This window comes from Schistocerca americana, chromosome 1 (genome assembly GCF_021461395.2).
Source record: "Schistocerca americana isolate TAMUIC-IGC-003095 chromosome 1, iqSchAmer2.1, whole genome shotgun sequence".
Taxonomy (NCBI): Eukaryota; Metazoa; Arthropoda; class Insecta; order Orthoptera; family Acrididae; genus Schistocerca; species Schistocerca americana.
In genome coordinates, this window is record NC_060119.1 from 749,752,414 (window position 1) to 749,767,614 (window position 15,201).

At 42.8% G+C, this 15,201-nt stretch overlaps 1 non-coding gene across 1 annotated transcript; it reads right to left on the reverse strand.

Moving 5' to 3' along the window:
- Nucleotides 1–7,801: 7,801 nt before the first annotated feature.
- Trnap-ugg lies at nt 7,802–7,885 on the reverse strand. The gene has a single exon. It is a non-coding gene; the product is annotated as a tRNA-Pro (tRNA).
- Nucleotides 7,886–15,201: the final 7,316 nt, after the last annotated feature.

Here is a 15,201-nt window from a genome sequence, read left to right on the forward strand (position 1 = left end):
TTTCCACTCATAGTCAAAGCCGTGCAGTTACACTATTGTCTTACAATGAGCAATCTGAATGTGTTTTGTACCCTAAATCTTTATGCATTTCAACAAATATTTTTATTTTGGTGCAGATATCGTGATTTCGAGATACTGAACTTTCCTTTCTGTGTGGAAAGTTGTTCCATCAATGCCTTTCTCCATGTTTTGTTGTGTTTACATTTTATATTTTGTGCCTTATGAAGTTATATTTTCGTATTACGAAATTATGTAGTTCGAGCTATATGATTCATTAAACATCTCATAAAATCGCAGCATCGCCATCATCTACAGACCTCTGTGGGTGCGTGGTACATGGAGCAGTGCACTGCTCTCTGCAGATGTGGGCACTACCTTGAATAACACAACAAGAACTGAAGCCAAGGGAAACTAGCATGGGACTACAAGTAAATGCATCATATAGCGGTGACCACCACATATCATAACCTTCCACTATGTATAACGTTATCTCTCATTTATTTTATTGAGACAATTTACATTTATTTTCTTCATTATTAGAACTCATTGCTCCAATCACAACATAAAATGTAACGTGAGAAACAGAGCAATATACGTGTTCTCCAAGTTTCTTCCTCCTTTATAAGACTAGTTTTAGAGCCAACACAATGTGTTCAAGTATCGATTGATTTCTATAACCAATTTTCGTTTGTTGGTTGCACGAGTGTAGTGTACACAATTTCCTTTATAGACTGACTGTATTTTCTTAGGGTGCTACCAATAAACTGAAGTCTGCCACCATCCTTACATGTGACTGAGGCCATGTAATAATTCCATTGCTATATCCATGTGTTTATACGAGAAACTGACTCGACCTGGGCCCCATTGAAGTTGTAGTCACAGGATAGTTTTAGCATTATGTGAAGGGAAAAATTTTACATTTCCGAACATTCAAATCAATTTACCAATGTGTACACCACCTTGAAATTTTGTCGGGATGGGAGAGAATATTTCTGCAACATTTTTTTAAATAGTGCTGTATTGTAGATCCCGACACTGTCTGCGAGAAGATTTAGATTAGAATTAATAAATGTTCTGGTAATTAATACACATATTTAACAGCAGGAGTCCCAAGATATTTCCTTGGAGACAGCCTGATGCTACTTCTGCATGTATTCATGAGCTTCCCTCCCATACCACTACATCCTCCATACTAAGAACTTCTACTTTCATTAACAGACTTTGTTATAATACTGAGTCCATCGCTAAATGTAACAGCTGAACATACGTAATTTAGTGAGCAAACAGGGTGCTTATAAGGAAAGATGGTTATGCAGTTTATATGTTGCCCAAAATTAGGGATTTGGATAGTATCAGACAGCTGATATTGCAGGATAAAAACTGTATCTAAACTCTAGCGTCAGTGGCACCACCTGTTGCGCAACTGCATTCTGAATTATGTGGGAACAAAGCCTCTCACATGATTCTGAATAAAAATAATTGGGCATTTTGAAGTCACAACCAATTATTTGTTTTCAATCATTCTTCAGTGCTCAAAATTAACTTGTGTTTTGATTGTGAGCGAGTAACATTACATTTTTAGTTTATTTTTAGATGCAACCGATATTATTATCTATATTGTGGGTTGTGACGACATCCAGCGCAAATAGTATCAATGAGAATGTCTAACTACTACAACAGTATGTTTGACATGAATCAGATTAGGCAGTTTTTTACTTTACCAGACAAAACAGATACGGTAAGATCATAAATTATTACGGTTTTACCTTTAAGATTCAAAGATAGAGGAGCCAGGACACAAGTGGGAAGACAATAATGTGAGGGAAGTAGTACAAATGTAAGATTTCTTGAAATGACAAACAGGAAGTAAATGAGAAATGTTCAGTTCATAGAAATACGTTACGTGACAGCCTTAATCCTCACAATACCTTTCGAAAATAATGTAATCTAGTCATGTACTTTATATTTTAAAATTTTGAAAAATAGCTATTTTCTAATGATTTCTTATAACAGATTCTGTAATTGTTTTGAATTTTTCAGTTCCCCACAACACAAAATTTAAGTCTTAATACTAAATGCGACTTCTTGCAACAAATGTCATATTCATATTTTCAGGTTCTGGATCCTTCTTACACATCTGTACATCTTTATAAAGTATGCTGTAAATAAAACGATAATTAACGAAATAAGTGTTTTTTTAAAACTTTTTGTCATGGCCACCTTCTTTGTGTATACATTACAAAAAATTCATTGCTATTGCTAAGATTGTGCTAGAAGATATTTTTAGGTTCTGGACCCTTCGTATACACCACTATATACTCACCCAAAACAAAATTTGTTAGCGAAAATTAACAACATTTTACGAAATTTTTCTTTTGAATTTTTTTGTGTTGGTCTTAAATCAACCCCCTTTGCTAGGACACGTTGTGGAGAACATGTTGACATTGGTAAGGTTAAAGTTTTATGAGAAAGCAAAGAGGTGTAGATGGAACCCGTTTTAGGAAATAGTAATCATTCAGTGATGAAAACGAAACGGTACGTAAGACCATGTTGAAAACTTAGATAATCAAGTTACACCTTTAAATATAGATGTATGAAAAAAAGCATACGAACTGGAAATAAAGTATCGGTTCCACGAGAGAAAAATGGCAGCGAGTAGGATTTTAGTGTGCTTTTGTAGAAAGAGGTAAGCATAGCTGAATTTACGAACAGTAGGTTTCAGCAAGGGATAGGTCAACAAATTATTTTACCAACTAGATAAGCTGATGGATACGTTCGTAAGATTATAGCTATTTACGATTCATAAATGCAGACTGAAGCGATGAATTAAAGTTCGTACTAAAGCTCCGATTCGAGCCCTAGTCTCCAGCTCGCTACTCGATGCGCTATCCACTACGCCGTCCTGGCACAGTGGCTTTGCACAATTGTACAGACTCCCATAGCACACCACCCTCATAAATCCAAATTCCCATGCACGCTTCAGCCCACTTGGTCTTCCCAATAAATTCGGGCAGTATTGCAGATGCTCTCCAGCTATACTGAAACAGTATCTCAACACTGAATAAAAGTGGGGGAGTACCATGTAGCATAAGGCGTGAATGGGAGCTTGGATTGATGAGGGAGGGCTGCAAGGGTAGTCCGTGCAGTTGTATCAAGCTGCTGTACCACTGAAACTTCCTGGCAGATAATAACTGTGTGCCGGAACGAGACTCGAACTGCCAGGAAGTTTCGTATCAGCGCACACTGCACTACAGAGTGAAAATCTCATTCTGGAAACATCCCCCAGACTGTGGCTAAGCCATGTCTCCACAATATCCTTTCTTCCAAGAGTACTAGTTCTGCAAGGTTCACAGGAGAGCTTCTGTGATGTTTTGAAGGTAGGAGACGAGATACTGGCAGAAGTTTAGCTGTGAGGACGTGGCGTGAGACGTGCTTGGGTAGCTCAGATGGTAGAGCACTTGCCCATGATAGGCAAAGGTCACGAGTTCGTGGCTCGGTCTGGCACACAGTTTTAATCTGCCAGGAAGTTTCATATCAGCGCACACTCCTCCGCAGAGTGAAAATCTCATTATGCTGTACCACTGCAGCAGAGGGGTGTAATGATTAGAACATCAGCCCAGTGAACAAACAAGGGTTCAAATGTCGATCTTGGAAAAAAATTTGTTTATTGCTTAAGTCTGCGCATGAAGTGTGTTTGAAAATTCCCATCAAAAACTTCTTGGACTTGTAGAGGGGAGTGAGTACATAGTAGACGGCCGCTATGGCCGAGTGGTTCTAGGCGCTTCAGTCCGGAACCGCGCTGCTGCTCCGGTCTTAGCTTCGAATCCTGGCTCGGCCACAGATGTGTGTTATGTCCTTGTGTTAGTTAGGTTTAAGTAGTTCTATCTATTGGACTGATGACCTCAGATGTTAAGTCCGATAGCGCTCAGAGCCATTTGAACAATTTTGAGTACATAATATTTTGAACAGGTAAACTTGTACCCATGTCCGGCGACGTACCGTTTCCGTTCTGCGATGGTTTCAATTTAGATGTTTCACTCATCCACTTCCGCTTGAGAAACTGAATTAGGCGTGACGCAGTAGCATTATGAGGCAATAACTCGAAAGGAAACGTAACGAAGTATTCATTTATCACAGTTGATGCAAAATTTAATTTACGAGACTCCTGTAGCGAGAGAGAGAGAGAGAGAGAGAGAGAGAGAGAGAGAGAGAGAGGAGGGCCTGCTGGTACGAGCTCTGACTGCTGCACTAGAAACTGAAGAAACGCAAGGTGCGGAAACCTATATTTTTTTTAAATCTGTGGTAAGGTCTTATGGGACCAAATTGCTGAGGTTATTGGTCCCTAAACTTACGCACTACTTATTCTAACTTACACTGAGGACAACACACACACTCATGTCCGAGGGAGGACTCGAACCTCCGACGGAGGAAGCCGCGCGGACCGTGACAAGGCGCCTGAGACCTCGCGGCTACCATCAGCGGCCACAACGTGGGATGAAGATTGTGTAGCATGATATTCCTTGCAAGTATAATGTCTGTAACCACTTTGGTGGTCACCGCGTCTTGTCGCTGTTTGCAATGCATCAGTACTGTCCTGTACGTACAGTATGCTGGGTCCTTTTTGTTTATGAATTATGGAAACACGTAATTTTTAAGTGCTAATACAAACGTGTGTAAGTGATATGGATGTGTCGTTATGATTACTTTCGAACTGTTATCTAATAATTGTACGGCGTCACGCCTACTTCAGCTCTTCAAGCAGAAATGGAAGACAAAAATGGTTCAAATGGCTCTGAGCACTATGGGACTTAACATCTGTGGTCATCAGTCCCCTAGAACTTAGAACTACTTAAACCTAACTAACCTAAGGACATCACACACATCCATGCCCGAGGCAGGATTCGAACCTGCGACCGGAGCGGTCACGCGGTTCCAGACTGAAGCGCCTAGACCGCACGGCCACACCGGCCGGCAGAAATGGAAGAGTTAGACATCTTAACTGAAACCGTCGTCGAGAGGAAACGGTGTGTTTCCGGACCTGCTTTCCTATTCAAAATATTGTGTGCTCACCCCGTCTACAAGTTCTAGAAGCCTGTACCGGTAATTGGTTCAAATGGTTCTGAGCACTATGGGACTCAACTGCTGTGGTCATAAGTCCCATAGAACGTAGAACTACTTAAGGGGCTCCGGAACGCCCTATACTTGCAATGTTAAAATAACGCTTATAAATTACATCTTTCCTCACAAAGTATTTGAGGTAGGAAGTTGAACTTTTCACAGATTATTTATTGGAATATGGGCTACAACTTAACACAGGGATTTTACAAAATTTTAGTTCAGTTATTAAAAATGATTTTTTTCAATTGTAATGAAAGTTCACAACATTTTTTTGCAATTTTTTATTTATATATTCAAAAATATACAGTTTTTTGGAAAAAGGCTGTGTTAAATTATGCAGAAGGTACTGTGTAACATTTACTGAAAGTTTGAAACAAATATGTTTGGAAGATCCTTAGGAAACATGTAATAAGTATGAGAAAATAAAAGTTTTGGGAATCGAGCGACAAAGATTGGATTAACTTTTTAGTGCATTCCAGGTCCATAGGATGGATTATCTTCATCCTCTGCAAACTCCTCCTCCAGCTTCCTCTTGTTCCTCCTCCTGTTTACTCTTGCTTGTATTTCTAGACTCTTTACAGCCCTGTCTGCAGCCCGAAGGCGTTCCTGGCCAAAGCAAGCATCGCTCGTACCATGTTAGAACCTATCTTCATTCCCATATTTCTAAATACCTTGCACCTTACAATGTTGCCATCATTGAAAGTCGCAACAGCATCATACACACCAAAGTGAAGTGTTTCTATTCCAACAAATACAGTCTTGGGGATTCTCGACCATATAACACTATTTACACTTTCATTGGGGTTTTGAGTTTTTCCGTGAATACACTTTTTCAACAGTTCAGGTGCTGCTAAGTCTCTGAAAATAGGTTTTATCACCTCCATTATTGCATGAGGCAGACTATGCTTATGAGTGTACACTTCACCAGTTAGCAATCCTTTGTTATATTTACACCAACTGTCTTCTTCTTTGGGACACAAGCTATGTTGGGGATTTTCATCGGTTGAAGAAGTATGAAAAAAAAGAGCCCAAACAGCCTTCTTCATTTCGTCGACACTCTGTGTATTTTGCCTAATAGCCATTCCATAATAGTTCTGTATTTTGTCAATTACACTGTCAGTTAACCTTCCCTTCCCATCCAACCCTTTACCATCACTGACTTTTTGTTTTTTGTACGAAGCTTTCAGTCGCCGAAGTCTTGTTCCCATTCGCTTCTGTTCGTGTCCAATACACTAAAATTTCTGCACTACAACATCATCACCATAGGGCTTCAGTCCTTGAACATGTTTGAAACTTTTTGAATCACCGTCACCAAGGTAATTAACATATCGCACTTTATCACACGCCTCAGAACCCTGGAATATAATGGCAACACCAGCCACTTCCATTCCTCCACTACTGCCACTATAGTTAGCTTTGCAATTTTTTTCATGTGTACCTTTATATTTTTGTGGACATCTACAATACTTTGATATTACTGCTACATCTAAAACTTTCCCTGTATACATACTGGTGGCAGATATTACACCATGAAGAGATATGTGTCCCCGTTTATGCCAGGTACCATCGAACGCTGCAGTCAAATCTCTGTTACCATTATTTTCCATTACTGCCTCTTCCACAGCGTTCTTGATAGATTCTATACAGACATCTTCTACTTTAGACCCTATTCATTTATTATAGGTCGTAAACTTGGTTGGGGGATTTGGAAGATTCATGATGCCACAGAAAATTGCACCTGCAGTAGCACCCTTACCAACTGAAAGCAAGGAATAAACAAATCTAATGTTGTGTTCGTAGATTTTGCTACCATTTTCTTCAGTTGCAGTTACTGCAACACTGTTCCAAAAGGTGGTCATGTATGAACACTTATCACATTTAAGTTGTATTTCACTAGCAAGTCCTACGTGCTTTATTATGGAGAGTTCCAGACCAACTTCACTACAATGAATACATCTGACACAGTTTGAAAAAATTCCTTTGAGAACCGACATATCAAATATTTCATTCACATCCGATTCGCCCATAAAACATTCATTCATAGTTTTCACTCATTGAACCAAGCTTCTTCTGTGAAGTATTTTCTTTCCCACTTTGACTGCTATGGGCAGGTGTACTTGAGAGGTTAGGTTCACTCACTTGGTTATCGTCTTTATTGTTTACAGTAATAACGCATACCTTTGGCTTTCCAACATTTCTCCTTTTCTTAAAAGCCTTCAGAGGATTTCTAATAACTTTACTTTTACTCATTATTATACTTCAACAAAACAGAGACTCAAGAAACAGAATTAATTACGAATATTTTTGAGATAACGACAGAGTAAATAAACATGAAACAATCGACAATCACACCAGCGATATATATTGAACCATCACAGGTTAGCCACAACACATACTTTATCTCACATCACTAAAATGTACCTGATGAACACGGACGTTAATAATAACAACATTTGACAGCAGTTTAACAGCGCCACAGTGGGCCACGCTCATGTAGAACACATTTCCAAAAAAATTTAAAAATAGTTGTAGTCTTCGGAATTTAATAAATTATATATCTATTAAAAGATAATAGTCTGCAGATTCAGAAAACGCAAAAAAGTAAAAATTGAACTATTCATGATTTTGAGCCTTTCCGGAGCCCCTTAAACCTAACTAACCTAAGGACATCACACACCATCCATGCCAGAGGCAGGATTCGAACCTGCGACCGTAGCGGTCGTGCGGTTCCAGACTGCAGCGCCTTTAACCGCTCGGCCACTCCGGCCGGCTTATCGGTAATTTCCGAACACTCCATATACAACATAAATGTATGAGACTCGAAAAGGTTTCACGAACCGTAAAGTTTCATTTTACTTAGGATCCATTTAAAATATTTTTGCAGCGAAAATACCATTTTTAAAACATCGATGTCTGATGTACGGCGCCGGCCGGAGTGGCCTAGCGGTTCTAGGTGCTACAGTCTGGAGCCGCGTGACTGCTACGGTCGCAGGTTCGAATTCTGCCTCGGGCGTGGATGTGTGTGATGTCCTTAGGTTAGTTATGTTTAAGTAGTGCTACGTTCTAGGGGACTGTTGACCTTAGATGTTAAGTCCCATAGTGCTCAGAGCCATTTGAACCATTTTATGTACGGTACAACAGAGCAAAAATTTAAACAAACAAAATGCAAAAGGAGAGAGAAAAGTATTGAAAAATTAGGGAACATAATTCCGTAATGTGACGTATCATAGTATTGTTTGGAAAGCAGAATGTTCCAGTACAACCTTGACAGAATATTATAATTTTGAGAAATCTTACATGCCCATAACTAAACAACCTTCCCCAGGCGTCGTGCAGAAAACAGAAAAATTCTTTGTAAATAGAGGGCAGGACACGGAATATGATACAGCTGGGAGCAGCTCCGCGTCTGACAAGAGCTGCGCTGACAGGCAGAGATACGGAAATACGTGTATGTTTATCCGTAGAGTGTAGACGGCCGGCGGGGTGGATACGGGAGGAAGAAAGCTCAGCCAGTGCGCTCCGGCGGCTCGGATGAATGGCCTCCGGGCGACGCGGAGGCCGCAGCGGTGCTGAGCCGCCATTTGTCTGGCGAAAGCTGCGCCCCCAAATCCGGCGATCCCCGCCGCTGTGTGCCCGTGCCTGCCCTGGGCCTGTCCGTGTTCTGGCCGTGACGCCCTCTGACGGCCAGAGATGAAGCCGCTGCGCTGTGACGAGCTGCGAGCCGACGGCTTACAGTGGCGCGGAGAGGTGCGATTACTCTCGCCGCGGCCAGCCAGTCACCGCGTCTCCACCACACTAACCTGCCATTGGCCCGCGGCTGGCTGCACCGACGCCACCTGCACTGACGGTAATCATCGCCACATTACTGCTCGAATCACTGAGTAATTCGGCAGCCTGTAGTATTGTCCAGTTAGTAACAATTTACACTGAATCGCCACAGAAACTAATATAAACATTCGTATTCAAATATAGAGATATGTCAACAGGCAGAATACGGCAATGTGGTAAGCAACGCCTATGTAAGACAAGTGTCTGGCGCAGTTGTTAGATCTGTTACAGCTGCTGCATTGACAGGTTATCAAGATTTAAGTGACTTTGAACGCGGTGTTATAGTCGGCGCACAAGCCATAGGACAAAGCATCTCCGAGGCAGCGATGAGGTGGGGATTTTCCCGTACGGCCATATCACGAGTGTACCGTAAACATCAGGAATCCGGTAAAACATCAAATCTCCGACATGGCTGCGGCTGTAGAAAGGTCCTGCAAGAACGGGACGAACGACGGCTGAAGAGAACCATTCAGCGTAACATAAGTACAACACTTACGTAAATTGCTGCAGATTTCAATACTGGGCCATCAACAAGTGTCAGCGTACCACCCATTCAACGAAACATCATCGATATGGATCTCCGGATCCGAAGGCTCACTCGTGTACCCTTGATGACTGCTCTACACAAAGTTTTAGGTCTTGCCTGGGCCCGTCAACACGAGCACCGGACTGTTGACGACTGGAAATATGCTGTCTGGTCGGACGAGTCTCGTTTCAAATTGCATCGAGCGGATGGACGGGTACGGGTACGGAGACAACCTAATCAATCTATAGACCCTCCGTAACAGCAGGGGACTGTTCAAGCTGGTGGAGGCTCTGTAATGATGCAGACCGTGTGCAGATGGAGTGATATGGGACCACTGTCACCCTGAAGGTGACACGTACAAAAGCTTCCTTCGGATCACCTGCATCCATTAATGTCCATTGTGCATTCCGACGGACTTGGACAATTGCAGCAGGACAATGCGACACGCCACACGTCCAGAATTGCTACATAGTGGCTCCAGGAACACACTTCTGAGTTTAAATAGTTCCGCTGGCCACCAAACTTTCCAGACATGAATATTACTGAGCATATCTGAGTGCCTTGCAACGTGCTGTTCAGAAGAGACCTCCACCCCGTCGTACTCTTACGGATTTTTAGACAGCTGCAGGATTCATGGTGTCAGTTCCTTCCAGCAGTACTTCAGACATTAGCCGAGTCCATGCCACGCCGTGTTGCGGCACTTCTGCGTGCTGGCGGGGGTCCTACAAGATATTAGGCAGGTGCACCAGTTTCCTTGGCTCTTCATTGTATAAGTCCTGAAAGTTTATATTCTGCGCATCGTAAGTTTAACACGAAACGAAATGTTGTACTATGCATTCTTTCGTGTTTGTTATTATCTCATTGGAATTTCCTTCCCACGGAACGTATTTCACGACCTGTCGGGTACGGTCGAGCTTGGCAGCTCCCATAACTTCTTGCGGTCGGCCGCATTTAACCTACGGTTGCAGTAAGGTAGTCGTCACACGCGACAAGTTAGCTAACATTGACGTAGCACTCTACAGATTTTGTTGCGTCACTTCCTGCTATTTCATATTGAGGAGACACGTGAACACAGATGGGGAAAAATATGGCAACACCAAAAAATAATTAATACAGAGTAATGAAATTACGAGAATAGATTTGTCTAGATAACATACTTGAATGATTATCATTGCAAGATCACAGGTTAATGTAAGTGCGAGATAAGCCATTGAAAACGCGAAATTCTCGAACATTAACCGATGTAACCGCCAGAGAGTCCAATGAAAGCATGCAATCGTGCATGAATTGTGTTGTACAGGTGACGAATGTCAACTTGTGGGATGGTTGGTTGATTCGGGGGATGGGACCAAACAGCGAAGTCATCGGTCTCATCGGATTTTGGAAGGATGGGGAAGGAAGTCGGCTGTGCCCTGTGAAAGCAACCATCCCGGCATTTGCCTGAAGCAATTTAGGGAAATCACGGAAAACCTAAATCAGGATGACTGGACACGAGTTTGAACTGTCATCCTCTCGACTGCTAGTCCACTCTACTAACTACTGCTCCACCTCGCTCTGAGTGAGGGATGGTGTTCCATATCTGTTGCCCTTGGAGTGTCAATACAGAGACGTTAATGCTGTTTGTGAATGACGCCGGTGTTGTCATCCAATATTGTCCCATATGTGCTTGATTGGAGATAAGTCTGGTGGTCCAGCAGGACAAGGCAGCCCATCAACAGTTTGTTGAGCCTGTTGTGTTACAACAGCGATATGTTTGGCGTATCCTGTCGGAAAAAACCATCTGTAATGCTGTTCACGAATGTCAGCACAACAGACTGAATCATCAGGTTGACGAACAAATTTGCAGTGAATTTGTAATGAAAGCTGGGTCTACCTCGGAGCCAGTGATGGCCATGTGGCGGTTAGAAGGGAGCCAGTTTTGGAATACAGACCTTCACCCTGCCCTCCAGTGAGCTCTCGCTTGGCTCCACTGCCCAGTTCGCAAATGGAGGTGGTTTGGGGTCAGTGGAATGCACGTTACGGGACGTCTGGCTCAGAGCTGTCGTTGAAGTAACCGATCACAGTTGCTGCCCAAATTGTTGCTGCGGATACAGCACGATGCACCACTGCCACACGCCGAACACGATAGTCTTCCCTCTCTGTAGTGCCAAGTGGCAGTCCGGATCCCAGTCTTCTTGCGACCGTTCATCCTCGTGACCACCACAGCCAGCAGTCATGTACAGTGGCTACATTCGTGCCAAGTTGTTCTTCAGTATCGCAGAAAGAACATCCACCTTCCCATAGCCCTATCACATGACCTTTTTCAAACCAGGGAGGTGTTGATAATGTTGTCCTTGCCGCCTTAAAGGCATTTTTGACTAGCATTAGCTCACTACATCCAATCTGAAAGGTAACTAGCGTTCACGACCGTTACAGCGTGCTTTTAAAGCAAACTTGACTGGCGTCCCCACAGTGCCGCAACTAGTGCTGCTCTCGTGCGATTGACGCGAAATTCGAATAGACATCATCTTACAGATGTAGAAACCCACGTACCGTTAATGTCGCATAACTCCTCCTTGGTGTTGCAACTATTTTTCCCGTCAGTGTAGATTCTGCGGAATTTCGGCAACGTGACACATAAAGCAGAATAAGTAAGAAGCAGGAACGCTCTCCACGTCAAAGCAGAACTTGCGAGATGCCTTACTGTATTGTCGTGTCTTTTGAGGCCCATAGTTGGTGGGTTTTATTTTATGACTTAAAGACAAGAAAAACATGCTGATACTAAACGCCAGGACATTGAGTCTGTCGAGAACGCACGGTTATTGGTAGGATTTGTTTGTAATAAAATTACAAGAAACGTCATATTGGTTTGATGGAACCTTCCCAGGTCATCAGCCAAGTCGTGACATCGTCTTGTGGCAACGTTTCAATGTTTCGTACCCATGTTATTGAAGTGAAGTGGCTTAAGATGATGCATAAGAGGCCGGCCGAAGTGGCCGAGCGGTTCTAGGCGCTTCAGTCTGGAATCGCGCGACCGGTACGGTCGCAGATTCGAATCCTGCCTCGGACATGGATGTGTGTGGTGTCCTTAGGTTAGTTAGGTTTAAGTAGTTCTAAGACCTAGGGGACTGATGACCTCAGAAGTTAACCGCGCGACCGCTACGGTCGGCCGGCCAGTGTGGCCGAGCGGTTCTAGGCGCTTCAGTCTGGAGCCGCGCGACCGGTACGGTCGCAGGTTCGAGTCCTACCTCGGGCGTGGATGTGCGTAATGTCCTTAGGTTAGTTAGGTTTAAGTAGTTCTAAGTTCCAGGGGACTGATGACCTCAGAAGTTAAGTCCCATAGTGCTCAGAGCCACTTGAACTATTTTTGATGCATACGAAATATTCTCGGGTGATCTGCAGAATGGCGTCCTCACTGGAATAGACTGAGAAAACCTGCAATCGTATTCTCTGTTAAAATTTTTTCGTATTTTGTTATTTTCGGTTATAAATCGTGTGTTATTGGCAGTACGCAATTTGTAAGCAATGACACATTGAAGAATCATTGAAACTTATCGGTCTTGGTAAGATTTGCTACAGTTAAATGTAAATTAATGACGTATGGGTGGTTAAAGCACTCATAAGGTCATAGCATAAAATACAACTGCACAAATACACTATGTTAGAAGTGAGTTTGTACGATATTCTGAACTTTTATAAACTGATGTCCTTACTGATTGGACATGTGTCTTCCCTTCTACATCTACATCTACATCTACATTATTAGTCTGCAATTCACATTTAAGTGCTTGGCAGAGGGTTCATCGAACCACAATCATACTATCTTCCAACCATTCCACTCCCGAACAGCGCGCGGGAAAAACGAACACCTAAACCTTTCTGTTCGAGCTCTGATTTCTCTTATTTTATTTTGATGATCATTTCTACCCATGTAGGTCGGGCTCAACAAAATATTTTCGCATTCGGAAGAGAAAGTTCGTGACTGAAATTTCTTAAATAGATCTCGCCGCGACGAAAAACGTCTTTGCTTTAATTACTTCCATCCCAACTCGCGTATCATATCTGCCATACTCTCTCCCCTATTTCGCGATAATACAAAACGAGCTGCCCTTTTTTGCACCCTTTCGATGTCCTCGGTCAATCCCACCTGGTAAGGATCCCACACCGCGCAGCAATATTCTAACAGAGGACGAACGAGTGTAGTGTAAACCGTCTCTTTAGTGGACTTGTTGCATCTTCTAACTGTCCTGCCAATGAAACGCAACCTTTGGATCGCCTTCCCCACAATATCATCTATGTGGTCTTTCCAACTGAAATTGTTCGTAATTTTAACACCCAGGTACTTAGTTGAATTGACAGCCTTGAGAATTGTACTATTTATCGAGTAATCGAATTCCAACGGATTCCTTTTAGAACTCATGTGGATCACCTCACACTTATCGTTATTTAGCGTCAACTGCCACCTGCCACACCATACAGCAATCTTTTCTAAATCGCTTTGCAACTGATACTGGTCTTCGGATGACCTTACTAGACGGTAAATTACAGCATCATCTGCTAAAAACCTAAGAGAACTGCTCAGATTGTCGCCCAGGTCATTTATATAGATCAGGAACATCAGAGGTCCCAGGACGCTTCCCTGGGGAACACCTGATATCACTTCAGTTTTACTCGATGATTTGCCGTCTATTACTACGAACTGCGACCTTCCTGACAGGGAATCACAAATCCAGTCGCACAACTGAGACGACACCCCATAGGCCCGCAGCTTGATTAGAAGTCGCTTGTGAGGAACGGTGTCAAACGCTTTCCGGAAATCTAGAAATACGGAATCAACTTGAGATCCCCTGTCGATAGCGGCCATTACTTCGTATGCACAAGAACGATGTTTCCTGAAACCATGCTGATTACGTATCAATAGATCGTTCCCCTCGAGGTGATTCATAATGTTTGAATACAGTATATGCTCCAAAACCCTACTGGAAACCAACGTCAGTGATATAGGTCTGTAGTTCGATGGATTACTCCCATTACCCTTCTTTAAACACTGGTGCGACCTGCGCAATTTTCCAATCTGTAGGTACAGATCTATCGGTGAGCGAGCGGTTGTATATGATTGCTAAGTAGGGAGCTATTGTATCAGCGTAATCTGTAAGGAACCTAATCGGTATACAATCTGGACCTGAAGACTTGCCCGTATCAAGCGATTTGTGTTGCTTCGCAACCCCTAAGGTATCTACTTCTAAGAAACTCATGGTGGCAGCTGTTCGTGTTTCAAATTCTGGAATATTCCATTCGTCTTCCATGGTGAAGGAATTTCGGAAAACTGCGTTCAATAACTCCGCTTTAGTGGCACAATCGTCGGTAACAGTACCATCGGCACTGCGCAGCGAAGGTATTGACTGCGTCTTGCCACTTGTGTACTTTACATACGACCAGAATTTATTCGGATTTTCTAACAAATTTCGAGACAATGTTTCGTTGTGGAACCTATTAAAGGCATCTCGCATTGATGTCCGTGCCAAATTTCGCGCTTCTGTAAATTTTAGCCAGTCTTCGGGATTTCGCGTTCTTCTGAACTTCGCATGCTTTTTCGGTTTCCTCTGCAACAGCGTTCGGACCTGTTTTGTGTACCAAGGGGATCGTTTCCATCTCTTACCAATTTATGAGGTATGAATCTTTCAATTGCTGTTGCTACTATATCTTTGAATTTGAGCCGCATCTCGTCTACATTTGCATAGTCAGTCGAA